This window comes from Balaenoptera ricei, chromosome 6 (genome assembly GCF_028023285.1).
Source record: "Balaenoptera ricei isolate mBalRic1 chromosome 6, mBalRic1.hap2, whole genome shotgun sequence".
NCBI classification, from domain to species: Eukaryota; Metazoa; Chordata; class Mammalia; order Artiodactyla; family Balaenopteridae; genus Balaenoptera; species Balaenoptera ricei.
The window spans coordinates 108,427,253-108,441,979 of NC_082644.1; the positions used below are offsets into that span (position 1 = coordinate 108,427,253).

The 14,727-nt window shown below is 43.8% G+C and overlaps 1 long non-coding RNA gene across 5 annotated transcripts in view; it reads left to right on the plus strand.

Annotated features, from left to right (window-relative positions):
- The window catches only part of LOC132367953 (uncharacterized), a 226,595-nt gene that overhangs the window by 109,403 nt on the left and 102,465 nt on the right, over positions 1–14,727 (plus strand). For 3 of the 5 annotated variants that reach the window (XR_009503884.1, XR_009503890.1, XR_009503885.1), the window contains one exon: positions 5,206–5,312. The exons of 1 other annotated variant lie outside the window; for it this stretch is intronic. This is a non-coding gene — a long non-coding RNA (uncharacterized LOC132367953). Of the gene's footprint in view, positions 1–5,205; positions 5,313–6,137; positions 6,208–14,727 lie in introns of those variants that run through there. One more of the 5 variants, XR_009503886.1, reaches the window with a different exon arrangement.

Sequence of the window (14,727 nt, forward strand, 5' to 3'; positions counted from 1 at the left end):
AGAGACAGGCACACCTCTCCAAAGAGTGTTTGCTTGGGAACTGGTACAGAATGGCACAGGCAAGGCACACAGTGTTTAGAAGGGCGCCCATAAGGTATTGCCTTTTTATAATGATTATGGAGATGATGTTGGTGCTGGGAGTTTATGTCACTATCATCTTCAGACAGACAGGTGCATTTTTGGACCGTGTGGGAGGCTTACCAACTAGGCTTCTAGCCATTCGTCCATTCATTCATTCAACAAATACTTGCTGAGAATCAATACTGTGTGGCCAGAACAACTATGTTGCACAGCTCCAGAGGCATCATTCATATAATTTATACAATGGTGGTGCACCCCCTGGGGACTGAACTTCCTGACATGGTAGCCCTGCAAAAGACAGATGCAGAAATGAATAAGATACAATCTCCTTCTCTCAAGAAGTTCATGGGCAAGTAGGAGAGTAATACTCAGAAGCACCTAAATTACCAACCCCGTGGCAGGAGTAAAATACAAGCACATTCAGGGTAGACAGGTATCCTGATGGTATGCAAAACTGCCTCAGGGAGAGTCAGGGAAGACTTCTGGAAAGCAGCAATGTCTGATTTGGGTTTTAAAAGAATGCATAGGAGTCCTTCAGGCGGATGAGATTGGGAGAGCTGGGGATGGGTCTTATGCTATTCTAATAGGAGAAAAAAGCACGGGCAGAGATATTGAGGCAGGAAAGATCATGGCCTTTTAGGGTGCAATAAACCATAAATTCATTGTGAGGACATTTACTTTGGAAGTGTGTGTGGCAGGGAGTGAACCTGGAGAGGGAGCCAGGTATCAGGTCATAAAGGGCCTTGAATATTGTGGTAAGAAGCTAAGACTTGACAGTGGCCAAGATGAAGCCATGATGAGGTGGGAAGCAGGAGGGAGACATAATCACACTTAGATGAAATGACAAGGGTCTCTTGTAATTATGTGTCCATTTTATAAATATTCTGCACTAATTATCTCATTTTAGCTCTGCTGTGGCTTAGGACTAGACGAGACATGACCCAGTTTCCTGGAGTGGGATAAGGGCAGACCCAGAAAAGAAAACCCTGCTATCATGAATGTACAGAAAACTCAGTATTGCCTGTCCAATCTGACAGATGGACACAGGGTCCCATGGCAGACTGGCAAATAGATGGCAACCCAAGTCAACCAGCAGTTTTTCATATCTGTTAGTGGATAGTACTCCAGGAAAGCAGAACACAGATAGTAGTAATGCAGGACCAGTACGATTCAGTCTAGGCAAGTGGGCAGCATCAAGAAGTCCTTTTGGGGACTTCCCTGGTGGCACAGTGGTTAAGAATCCACCTGCCAATGCAGGAGACACGGGTTCGAGCCCTGGTCTGGGAAGATCCCACATGCCACGGAGCAACTAAGCCCGTGCTCCACAGCTACTGAGCCCGTGTGCCACAACTATGGAAACCCGTGTGCCTAGAGCCTGTGCTCCACGATGAAGAGTAGCCCCCGCTCACCGCAACTAGAGAAAGCCTGCGCACAGCAACAAAGACCCAATGCAGCCAAAAGTAAATAAATAAATTTTTTTTAAAAAGTCCTTTTGGTACTTATTATGTTCCAAAATAGATCTCCTTATCTATCCTTCCTTTCAAACCTTCCTCGCCCTTTATTTTCATTACCTGTTTGCTATTCTATCTTCCCAGCTAGACAATACAGCTCTAAAAGGCAAGGATCATGTTTATCTTATTGTCTACCACATCCCCAGTCACCTGACACATAGCAATAGCTCATTAGATATTTGATTGATGTGGTAGGCTGAATAACGGTCTCCCAAAGATGTTCACGTGTGAATCACAGAACCTATGACTAAGTTACTTTACATGGCAAAAGGGACTTTGCAGATGTGATTAAGTTAAGGGTCTTGAGATGGAATGGCTATTCTAGATTATCTAGATAAACCCAATGTAATCACCATGATCTTTATAAGAGGGAGGCAGAAGGATCAGAATTAGAGAAGGTCCCAGAATTGTCCATGGGACAATGGAAGTAGGGGTTAGGGAGATGCTCTTTGAAGATGGTGGAGGGGCCATGAGCCAAAGAACGCAGGCGACCTCTAGAAACTTGAAAGACTAGGAAATAAATTCTCCCCTAGAGTCTGCAGAAAGAACACAGCTCTGCCAACACCTTGATTTTAGCACAAAAGGTCCAGACTTCTGACTTTCAGAAGTGTAAAATAATAAACGTTTGCTGTTTTGCACCATACAGTTTGTGGTGATTTCTTCCAATGGCCGTAGGAAACTAATGCAGTGAATGGTTAAGGACTGAGTTTGGGTATGGGGAAAATCCTAGGAACAGCATGATCAGAACTGGTCCCAGACCTAAAGGAATATGGGTTGTAATACAAAGGTTAATCTTTAGAGTTTAAAGTGTGATTTTATGTGTATCACTCAGGGAATGTCAAGCTTAAAGATATATGCTATGCAGGCTAAGGCAAGTGGTCATGTAGCACTTCCCAGATTTACTGAAACAACACTCATTGGGGAAAAATTCATGGGGACAGAAGTAGTAGTTCATCCATGTTGTCACATGCTGCAGGAGCTCCCTTTTTGAGGCTGAATAATACTCCATTGTATGTATATATCACATTCTTTCATCTGTTCATCCACGAATGGACATTTACATTGTTTCCATATCTCGACCATTGCAATGAGTGCCAAAATGAACATGGGGGTACTAATATCTCTTTGAGATCCTGACTTCAACTCATTTAGTTAAATTGCCAGAAGTGGGATTGCTGTGTCACAGGTAGTTTTATTTTTAATTTTTCGAGGAACCTTCAGAAACCTTCGAGAAACCTGTTTTCCATAATGGTAGCACCATTTTGCATTCCCACCAGCAGTGTACAAAGGTTGCAATTCCTCACAGCCTTGCCAACACTTGTCGTCTTTTGTTTTGTTTTGTCTTGTTTTTAGAATAGCCATCCTATTAGTGTGCAGTGATATCTCATTGTGGTTTTGATTTGCTTTCCCTAATGGTTCTTGAAGCTCTGTGGTTAAGGTCCATATGCTGGTATGATTAGGGCTGAGACACATTAGTCAGTTCTGCATTTGCGGCTGGAGGGAGCACCAGCCCCTCTCATGTTATGATTGGGAGTCTCTTGTGGTTTACCTGAATTGATTGATTAGGCACTGAACTATAGCTGGTTTTCAAGGAACCTTGCTAACTCCTTTCCTGAGAGGCCTTGGAATCAGCCTGCCAGGAATCAGTCTTGAACCAGTTCACACTGGTTCAAGTGGGCAGCAGGCTAGTGTTCTCAAATAGGGAGCAGGCTAGTGCTAGGGGATCATCCATTTAAATGGTATTCAAAGTGTGTCTAGAGACAGCATATGTCAGAATCTCCCAAGAAGTTTGCAAAAAAATACATATTCCAGAGCTGCACCCTAGTCCTACTAAATCAGAATCTCTGCCTAGGTGCCTAGGAATATGCATTTTTATCACTAACCACCACCCACCCAGTGCACTCCAATGTGCGCTAAAATTTGAAAACTATCAAATTCAAAATTGTAATTTCACTTACAGAGAAAACCCAAGAGAAAACATTCAGGCGAATGCACGTTATCATGGCATAAGCTGCAAGCGTAAGTTGGAGGTTCTGGGATGGCAGGAAGGTGACGGGAACTTTCCAGGGAGGGAGAGGTTAGTTAGAGAAGGCATCTTAGCCAAGGAGAAATGTTGATCCAGGTCCGGAAAGAAGTTTTAAGTTGGCTAAAAGGAGTCATAGATTTTAGGGTCTTTGCCATAATGAATCCTACGAAGAGTGACACTAGGGTAATGAAAACATGATTGTAATGTTTCGGGGGGAAAAATTAACAGTCTAATTCTGCAGAGGATGGATATTGGTGATTCTGACTTATGTGCACACCGCAGAGCTTCCCTAATCAGCTTTCCTCTTAGTACAGCTCAGGGTGAAGGCTAAGGGCTGAAAATAGTCCACTCCAAACTCTTTTGATTGCAGAGTGTTTCAAGAGGGAAGACGTGGGTGACAGACTAATAAAACCCAGGAAGAGCTTGCATTTGTGTTTTCCCACAAAGTCTCTTCCACCCCAGACTTCCCAACAACCACTGCAATAGCCCCCCTGGGGCTCCAGCTCCCCCCACCCTCTCCAGTCAAATAACTCCCCGGTGGCATCTGTCGAGCACCTACTAAGGGCCACCACTGTGATTGTCACAAACAACATCTCACTTGACTCTCTCCTAGACCTGTGATGTAGCTGTAGGCTGGGGAAACCTTGAACACAAGCCAATGGTTAAAAGTAACAGGTTCGGTCAACATATCTTGGGTACCTACTATGTGCTTTTCCGTAGACTCAAGTGATCTCACCCTCATCAAAAGTGCCATTCATTATGTAGATGTTATTAATGTCCAGCTTATGCCGATGCACCTTATCTATAATCACCCACGTGACTGAGATGCGATTGATATGATTTTGAACCAGATCTATTTGATTAGGAAGTGATGTTTTTTTTCTGCTCTCACATGCTGCCTTTAATAGGATTCCTAACCTTGGAGGAGGGAAGAGAATAGTCTGTGTCCAGTGATTAGGTTTAGCATGTGATAATTACAGTGAAAGGTGACAAGCACCATCATAAAGGTATCTACCAAGTGTTTTAGCTGCTCAGAAGAAGGAGGAACCTCTGAGGCAGACTTCTGCCATAGGGTCTTTGTACATATTGCCCCCTAAAAGCGCAATTATCCCCTTAAACAGCCCTTTTCTGACCTTACCATCTATGCTGTTCTTATGTTTTTCTCTATTGTTGTGCCCTGCTCACTTTTTTTTTTTTCAACAGCATGGCTTGCAACCTGTGGTCACGAATTAATTATTTGCTTGTCTTTCTGCCTCCATAGCATGAACACTCCATAGGGACATGAATGTATATGTCCTAGTCACTACTGTATCCTCAGTACTGGCACCCGTAAGTGTTTGATAACTGTTGAATGAAGAAGGGGTGAATGAGTGAATCAGTGAATGAATGAATCACTTTGATGACTTTGTCTTCAGAACAACACTGTGAGGTGGCATTATCATCTCCCTTTCAAAGTGAATAAGCAGAAGCTACCGAGAGATCAAAGAAAAGCATAAGACGGACCGAGGGAGAGTCAACCCCAGGTGTTCTGGATCTAACTCCAGTGCGCATCTCACTAAATCAAACTACACTGGCTTCAATTTACAGATTCTAGGGACCATGGATTCACAGATGACTAGCAGGATGCCAGGAGAAGGGAAAAAGCAAGAGGACCAAAAAATACAGGAAGAGGGGCTGAGATGCCCCATCTCTGGGTGAGTCCGACCCTGTAAAACAGAGGTTCATAGTAATAAATCATGATCATAACTGATATGTACTGTGTGCTTAAAGCTTTACCTGTGTAGCAGAAGAGAAAAGTTTACCTTCCCAGATTCTGGAGTATTGATGGCATTGTATTTGGGATAAATCTTTACGTGCAAGGCTTGCTCCAGACACAAAAGTTACCTGCTGCATTGCTGTGCATCAGACAGAGAACAGAAGGGGAGGCAGAGTGAGGGGAAGGTACCAGTAGGTGGTAAAAGCCCATGTTGTGTAGTGTGACCCTTCCAGTAGACTTCCAGGCCATCCGTAAAATCTATTGACCTTACTGCATGCTTTATGAATGCGTATTTCTCAGGGAATCCTGCGAAAAGGCAACCCCAATATGAAACCAGGAGCTCGGGAATCAGAGAGGTCCTAGGAAAATAAGTGTACTTTTGGAAGTAAGACTAAAAAGCGAGTCTCACATTATGAAAGTAAGTAAGTTTGCTGGTCCGCCAGTGTGATGGGTTTGGAGATGCATGGCCTGGATGTGCCTTCAGGGAAGGACTTATTGCCTCAGCTGCTGGGACAGCCCCTGCAGGGACAGTCCCAGCTGTGGAGTCCACTGGTCCAAGGCCACGCCCTGCCTGGGAGGCTAACATCTGAGGACTGATTGAGTCAGGAGTATAAAGGCCAAACTGTCTGGGTCCAGGTGGGACAACTCTGAGAGCTCTTTTAGCTGCAGAATTGGCCAGGGCTCAGCTGAGGCTGCCACTGGGGCTGCTCCATAGCTCAGTCTCTCTCTCTGCCCGGTCCTTCTTCCTTCCCTGGCCTTATAGGATGTCCCAACAAACATCCCACACGCTAAACTCTGTCTCAGAATCTGCTTCCTGGAGAAACTGACCTCCACACCCGGAAGACCTTTGGACTCCCACTGGCTGTGGAATTGGTGAGACTTTAGGCAAATTATAACTATACCTCTCAATATTTATAACTATGAGGTAGATATTATTATGTCCCCCATTTTGCAAGTGGGAAAACTGAGACTCTGAGAGGTTATCTAGCTCACCTGCAGTGACACTGTTGGTAAATATAAGGCCACGATCTGATGTTAGATCCGACCAAGTAGTAACAACGCGTTGACACATAATAATAAAAGAGCCCTCTTCTTTGTTCTCTTTTCCATCAAATCTAGACTCAGAACTCATCCTGTCCTCTCATTCCACAACACGTGATTTTTTTGTTTGTTTTGCTTTGTTTTTTCCATTTTCTGCGGTTCTCATTATAGCCTACCTCCCGTCACGAATATTTATTCACAGTCTGTGTCCCATAATGAACCATGTTCTTTTTGAGGACAAGAGCTATGTTTGATTCATCTATATATGCCTACAGACCAAAAAAAAAAAAAACCTAGATAAATGGGAATCAAATTAAAGTAATTCTACATCGATTTATCTCTAATTATGGAATGAAAGCCTTTGTTCTACTATAAAAGAATCGGGGGTGTAGGCAGTTATTTCTGTTGGGTGATGGGGTTCTGGGAGACCCCACTGATACTTTTGAAATCAGCCCCTTTTGCCTTTGCCTGTGGCTGTCCCTTATTGTAAAGTCGAGAGGATGAAGATAGCAAGTGCGTTCTTTAGGCCTTGGAAAATTAAGACCCAAGGGGGGTTAAAAAAACAAAACAAAACAAAAAAACAAAGAGACAAAAGCAAATATTAGGAATTTGACAACAAAAATTTAAATTAAGACATTAAATGGAGGAAAAAAAATTGAATGGCGTAGGAGTTCCTGCCAGTAGTTTCCAGAGCTGTAAAATGAAATCTCTCGCTCTCATTCCTCGGCAAACAATTCCAAGTGTAAATGTATTTTTGGCACAAATGGCTCTGTCCTAAGATTCTTGATTATAATTATAATAATGGGTTTCTGAAAGCCTGCAAGTGGTTCTGGGAATGATAATAAGGGTTGAGAAGAGACATGTTGTTTATGTGGTGAGTGTTTGTGGAATATTAAATGAGGGTGGGGAGAAAAGCTCATGGTATACTTTCCACAAACTTTAAAATATACAATTGCACCCAAGCAACCCATCACCACCTCCCTCTCCAGGCACATACACACCATCAATTCCATTACCCTGCAAATCGGGGACCACGGCAGAGGCGGGGGAGCAGGCAGGCTTGCATTTTTCCTTGTGGAGTTGCTCATCTCTTAGAACTAGCTGTCACATGGGCAAGAGGAGCAGCCTGAGTCTAAGAGATGCTGGTCCCAGCCCCAGTCCCTTCCCTCACCTGCTGTCAGTCCTGGCAGGTTATTCAGAGTCTTGGGCCTCTTGCCTTCAGACACAATGTGGAACTAATGGTCCTTCCCTCTTCTGAAATCTCACAGCCTTGGTGTGGATTGCTTATATGACATCCAAACTGCTTCCTCTGCCTTTGTGAGCTCCTTGAGAACATGGAACCTGCCTGATCCGTTATTGGTGTTGTTAACTGTGGCAAAACAGGAAATTTAATATTTTAAATTAAATTTAACAGAAAATTTAATATTTTAACCATTTTAAAGTGTGCAGTTCAGTGGCGTTAATCAGGATGTTGTGCGACCATCACTACCATCTAGTTGCAGAACTTTTTCATCACCCCAGAAGGAAACCCGTACCCATTAAGCAGTCACTCTTCGTTCCTCTTCCCTCCAGCCCCGGGCAGGATCACTCCTTTTTTAAACTTTACAGTGTGTCCTCCTGTCTTGAACATAACAGGTCCTGATTAATCTTTAAAATTCAATAATTTCCCATTTCACTAATCATTAATATCTGCTCTGCCTACTTCAATGGTTATTAGTCTAGGATGATCGCTGTAAATTATTTTACATAGTAATAGTGAGGATCATGATAATGATAACTGCCATTTATTGAGTGTTTACTGTGTGTAGATATTGGATATTTCATGTAAGTGAAATCAGACAGTATTCGTCATTTTCTATCTGGCTTCTTTCACTTAGCATAATGTTTTCAAGGTTCATACATGTTGTAGCAATTATCAGATTTTATTCCTAGTTACAGCTGAATAATAGTACATGTGTAGACCATATTTTGTTTATTCATTGACCCTTTCTTGGACATTTGGGTTGTTTCCCTGTTTTGGCTATTATGAATAATGCTGCTGTGGATATTAGTGTACAGGTTTTGGTGTGAACATATGTTTTCACTTCTCTTGAGTGTATACCTAGGAGTGGAATTGCTGGATCATATGGTAATTCTCTGTGTAGTTTTTTAAGGAACTGCCAAACCGTTTTCCACAGTGGTTGCACCATTTACATTCTCACCAGCAAAGTGTAAGTGTTCCGATTTCTCCACATCCTCACCAACACTTGTTATTTTCTGGGGTTTTGTTTGTTTGTTTATTTGTTTGTTCATTATAGCCATCTGAGTAGATAAAAAGTGATGCCTCATTGTGGTTTTGATTTGCATTTCCCCAATGACTAATGAAGTTAAGCATCTTTTTATGTCCTTATTGGCCACTTGTATAGCTTCTGTAGAGAAATGTCTGTTCAAGTTCTTTGCCTCTTTAAAACTTTCTTTTGTCTTTTTGTTGTTGAGTTTGAGGAGTTCTTTATATATTCCGAACATTAAATTCTTATCAGATATATGATTTCAACTATTTCCCCCCATCCCTTTTTAAAAACTAATAACAGCTAGCTTATCCATAATCTCAATAGTCTACAAAACGATTTCACTTACTCAGCTTTCTTTGAGTTTTGTAACAATTTGGGTGGATGAGTTTGCCCCAACGCTACAGATGAGAAATTGAAATTCACAGAAGTGAAGATTACTCAGCTGGGTCCGTCTACTGCTTCAGTTGTCTCCTGGTGATCAGTGGGTAGTTGTGGGTCACTGGGAACCGCATGGCTTCACCCGGGACTCTGGTGCCCATTCTATGGAACACTCAAATGCTTTGCCTCTGGAAGCCCATTCTGATTGGAAGATGCCCCAGAGAGAAAAACTCTCCACAAACACAGTTTTAGGGCACAAGGTGCCAGCTCCCTCGTTCCCACAGGCACTTCCTGTCAGTAACCCTCAATTCCTTTGTCATCTAAACCCTGCTCCTAGGAGGCATTGTATTTTTATTCAGCAACCTATTCTCTCACCCACACCATTTCTGTCCATTAACAGCACAAAGCTGCAAATATGCAGTAACAGGCTTTACATTTCAAAATCAGCTCCAACTCAGTACCATGATATGATTAAAAAGCAACCATTTATGACTCATCACCAAGCCATACTTTCTTACACATGCTTTATGTTCAACGATACACAGGAATAAATGCACATCAGTAGATCATAATGCCACTGACTGAGTCCTCAATGGCTACATGTACTGTGCTAAGCATTTTCCATTCAACATCTCATTTAATCTTCTCTTTGCCTATGTCATCGTCCCCAGGTGACTGTAGGTTTCCTGAGGGCAAGATTGGAAGCCGACGCCACACGGAACCTGGCACATAGTAAACACTCGTAGTAAAGATGTATTCCAGAGTAGCTGACACGAAATAAACACCTACTATGTTCCAGATTCTTTTAACCAACTCATGGGCAGTCTCACAGGCTTTGAGATGAGTATTACTATTTTGGTTTTCCAGAAGAAGAAACCAGACTCTGAGAACTTACCCAGTTTTCCCCAGCTAGTAAATTTTAAAAAGCCAAATACTACCCACATTCTCAAGCTCTGAAAGCAGAGTTCTTTCCACTATACCACGAATGAATGAAATAAAAAAAAAGTATAGAGTCTAGTTTGCCACCTCACTGTGCTTCCCTCTAGTTCATAAATCAGACTAACACTCCAGGAGAAAGTAACTGAATCTCTGGTGATAAGCAAAAATCATTGCCATCAGGGGTCACAGGAAGGAAAGCGGGTCTGATGGGTAGAAAGAGTTTTATGAAGAAAACGAAGAATGGACTCAGGTGTCAAAGGCCTGGTCGGATTTAAATGGTGAACTGGACAGAGAGTAGTCTCATGAGTAAAGACGCAGAGACGGGAAGGGCAAGGCAGGCACAAAAGTGGAGAGCAGCCTAAGCGGAAGACAGGATTGCAGGCATGGGGGATAGAATTGCAGGGGCGCCCGAACGCCAGCGAGCAGAAAGGAGCCACTGCAGGTCCTGAGCTCAGCAAAGCCGTAATGGAAAGCATGTTTAAAAAGATGACTCTGCACACAGAACACAGAAGGAATTTGTAAAGGGGAACCCGGCACTCGCAGTGGGCTTGATACGTACTAGGCACTTAATAAGTGTATAACTGAGTGACTGGATGTATAAATAGGCAAATAAACCTATGGATGAGGGAGATGCTGGTAGCTGGGGTACCACCGGATACCGCGAGCCATGAGAGCTGGGCTGAGTGCTGCTGGGAAAGACTTGGCAAGACTTACAAGTGCACTGGGTGAAGTGGGTAATGAGAAAAGAAAATGCCAAGACCTTCTTCCTTTCCCTTTCAGTCTTCTTGTGTTTTACAACAGCCCAGGGAGTCTGAATGAGTTTTTCCCTGGCAGCAGTGAAAACCGGGGCAAGAAGCATGAAGGACGTCTCTCCTAAAGCAACATGTTGATTAACAAAGAGACTGCACGCCTATGACACACTTTGTTGTTACTTTTCTGCCAGAGATAGAAATCATGCAGGATGTCGAAGTGTGTATTCCGGAAGGGTGTTACAGAACAATAACCCCATCAATAGCAACTAAAATAAGATGTGAGAGATACAAGGCTCCAAAAAATGTCAGCGGCAGCTCTTTGATGAACGCTTTGTTTGTTGATGCATTTGCATGAACTGCACTGAACATGACCTCAGAGAATGGAGCCGAAACTTCCTCTCTCCTGCATTTAGATTTTTAATGGTGCAAAAAATTTGATCATTCAGCGACTCTCGGGACACAAAATCTGATCCTGGTCTTCCTAGTGAATGCAGGCCTTTTTTTACCCTCTGGGCCTCTAGCTCACAGCTTAAACAAGATAATGTTTTGAAATACCTAGCACACATGAGACACTACAAATCGTAGGCCTGTTCAGACTGGTTTCCCTCGCCCCTAACATGCAAACCGACTCTTGTTCTTCTCAGCTCCCACCTCCTGTCTGCAAAACTGAGATGCTGTCCATGAAACACACACAGTCCTGAGACTGGGAAGCTGCCGTCTGTTCATCAGCTTTCCTGATGCTGCCTACCTCTATTTATCCATCCAAACATCCATTCTTTCTTTCTTCTCTCCCCGCATCCTTCCATCCTTCCCTTGCATACGTATAAAGTGTCTTTCTGGTACCATCCACTGTACTTGAACTGGTGATACAGCCGTTACCAAGACAGGCAGGGCACATGGCCGCCCTGTGTGCCACCTCCCTCTCCCATTCCCCCATGCCCGCTATTAACTGTCCTCTGTCTGGAAGCCTGTTCTTCCTCCAATAACCTCCAGCCTCAGCAGCCTTAGTGATGCCTGACTTTGTCTCAGACTAGATGATGGATTGGGAAGAGCATATACCACTTAGTAGCTGTGACTTTGAGTGAAGTTGTTTTCCTTCTTTAGGTCTCCATCTCCTCCTTGTTAAACAAGGATAAAGATAGTAAATATCTCAGATACTGCGGAGAAAGTAATGAGTGCCTGGTGCAGGGTGGCTATCAGTAATTGGTTACTATCAGTATCAACATCATCATCTGTAAAATGAGAACGCTGGTAGTTTCCTCTTCCTATGATCTCTGTGCTCACAAAATTTCAACAGCTGCCCATTGCTATGAGTATAATAATCCAAATCCTGACAATGGCCTGTGAAATTTGCAGGATCCCACCTCTGTCTGCCTCTCCAGCATCAGCTCGCATCACACCTCCCCTTGTTCCTGCAGCTCTGTCACAATGACCTGATTTCCTTCCATTGTATCAGTTGTAGAGTCATCAGGGCTGCTTACCAAGTATTTCTGGTCCTGCTTCTTCACAGCAACTTGCAAACTTCCCAATAAAGGCAGCTCCATCAGCCTGGGCATGATTTGAAACAGAACTCCTATGCTAACCAATGATGGACATGTAGCACAAGTAAGAAATAAATCTTCATTACTTTCAGCTTCTAATATTTGGGGGCTCTTTGTTACTGAAGCAAACACTAGCCTTATCTGACTAATACACTAACCATCCTCCCTCCAGCCACAGGGTCTTTACTCAAGCTGGTGCCTCTTCCCAGAAGCTTCTTCCTTCTCCATTTAAATATCTCTTTCAGAGCTCAAAGCTCAAGCATTTCTTCTTCATGGAAGTGTTCCTTAATTATGCCATTCTTTCCTATCAGAGGCTCTCATTTTATCAAATGTCTCTCCTTTATAGCTCTTCTCAAAGTGGCAATTTTACCTTTGTTTATTTGATGATTTTATTAATTTCCATCTCTCCCACCAGACTGTAAATTCCATGAGAGGAGGGTCCAGATCTGCTATCCTTAGTACATATCACAATGTCTGGCACATTGTAGGCCCCAAATTGTTATTTGTTGGATGATAGAAAGAAGAAAGGAAGGAAGGAAGGAAGGAAGAAAGGAAAGGAAGGAAGGAAGGAAGAAAGGAAGGAAGGAAGGAAGGATAAATGACTAGGACAAATGGTCTTTGCCCTTAGTTTGTAAGCCGGCCCTATCCTGCTTAACTGTAGTTAAGTTGGCTATAACATGAGTTTTTGATGCCGGAGGAATTGGGACACTTTGTCTCCTTTATGTCAATTGCCCTTGAAAAAAAGCATAGAAGTTGACAGAGTCCAGGCTTGTCAGACCTTGTCAGATGTCTGTCTGGCCAACACCTGCAGGCACTCAGCTCAGCTCCTCTCACCTTGTGCCTGTGGGGGGGGGGCCCTGCAGAGCCCCGCAGCCACATCGTCCCCACCAGAGTCAGCCTAGTCTCCAGGTGCCTCAGTGTCCCCAGATGCTACAGCCTGGCATCGATGTGTTCTTTCCCTTTGTTAACACAAGTGTTCACCTCTCCAGAAATCAGATTTACAGAACACAGTGCATTTCAGAAGCCTGGGGACACCTCTGGGGCCTTGCAGTTCAATGGAGCTCATTATGGAAATCAGCTAAATGCTGAGGAGAGAGATAAGTCCAACTATTTACCAACCCCTCCACCAGAGACATGCAGCCTACACTAATGGGAGCTCATCTGTGGCCTCACTCAGTCACTCAACCCTCTTTATCCGCTACTGTGACTAATCTGCAGAGAGAGGTGCATGTTTGCATGAAAGAGCTCACCAAGGGGCTCTGGGTGCTCGATGAAGGGGGACAGGAACAGGCAAAGGGGGACCAAGCCCTGGGCCTCCGAGCCAGCCAGGCCCGGCTCCCCTTACCCATCAGAATAGAAGCTGCCCCCTGCATCCCTGGGCAGTAGATTCCCTGGCCGGCCAAGTTTTCAAAGACCAGCAGAGATAACAATGACATTCCAACTGACAGCCCACTGGGAAGAAAACACTTTAGAGCTTACAAGGCACTTTCACTTTCATTTACTTGTTTGAGCCTCACAACATTTTACCAGCTAGGTGTATTGCTAACACCTCCATTTACCAGCTGAGGAAACAGGCTCAGGGAGTAAGGAGGCTTGCTTGGATTATAACTGGTGAATTCTGATTTTCTCTGTCCAAATACAGTGTGCTTTCTACGTCACTAAATCTCCTTCAATGGGGGTTATTGGAATTTCACTACTGGGGTCCAGGGTATCCTTGAATTTCTGGAACTTTCATGCAAATTTGGTTTGCATGAACAAGTGTCAAGTGTGGGTATTTTTTTTTTTTTCTAGGTAACAAATTCAACATTTTTACAACCCTCTCAGGTGAACTGAAATCCCTAAGAAGTTAAAAAAACCCACTGGGGTACGGCTCCCCCTAATGGCCTGGGGGACTTACATAGTGTTCCAAGGAGATCCATAGGCTGGCCATCTTTGCCCATCCATCCATTTTTCCCAAGGAAAAAATGTATAAATTGAGCGACACTTGGTCTCCGAGCTCCATGTTTTCTCATTCCTTGCCATTGCCCTCTAATGATGGTCTATGCGATGCCCAGCCGTAGACCAGCCCTCTGCAGCCAGGAGGTCTGTGCTCTGGTCGTAGCTGCAGGGAACCCCCTCCCACTGCAGACCATAGGAGTCCATGATCAGCAACCAGACCTCAAAGTAAAAGGCTTCCTCCTGTGCAGGGCAGGGCCGGGGGAGGCTGGGGGATGAGTTTTACAAGTATGGTGTCTGATTCTGTCTTCAACCATCTGGATGGTTTTTGCATTAACTTTGGTTTTTTAAAAAAATATATTGAATTAAACATGACTTGTCTTAATTACTGAGTTGTTGGGTGTCCCCATAATTTTGCTCCTGGGGTGAGTGCCTCACTTGCCTCACCCTCGTCTAGAGTCTAGAAGATGCCGCATCATTTCCAAGAGTCCAGCCTT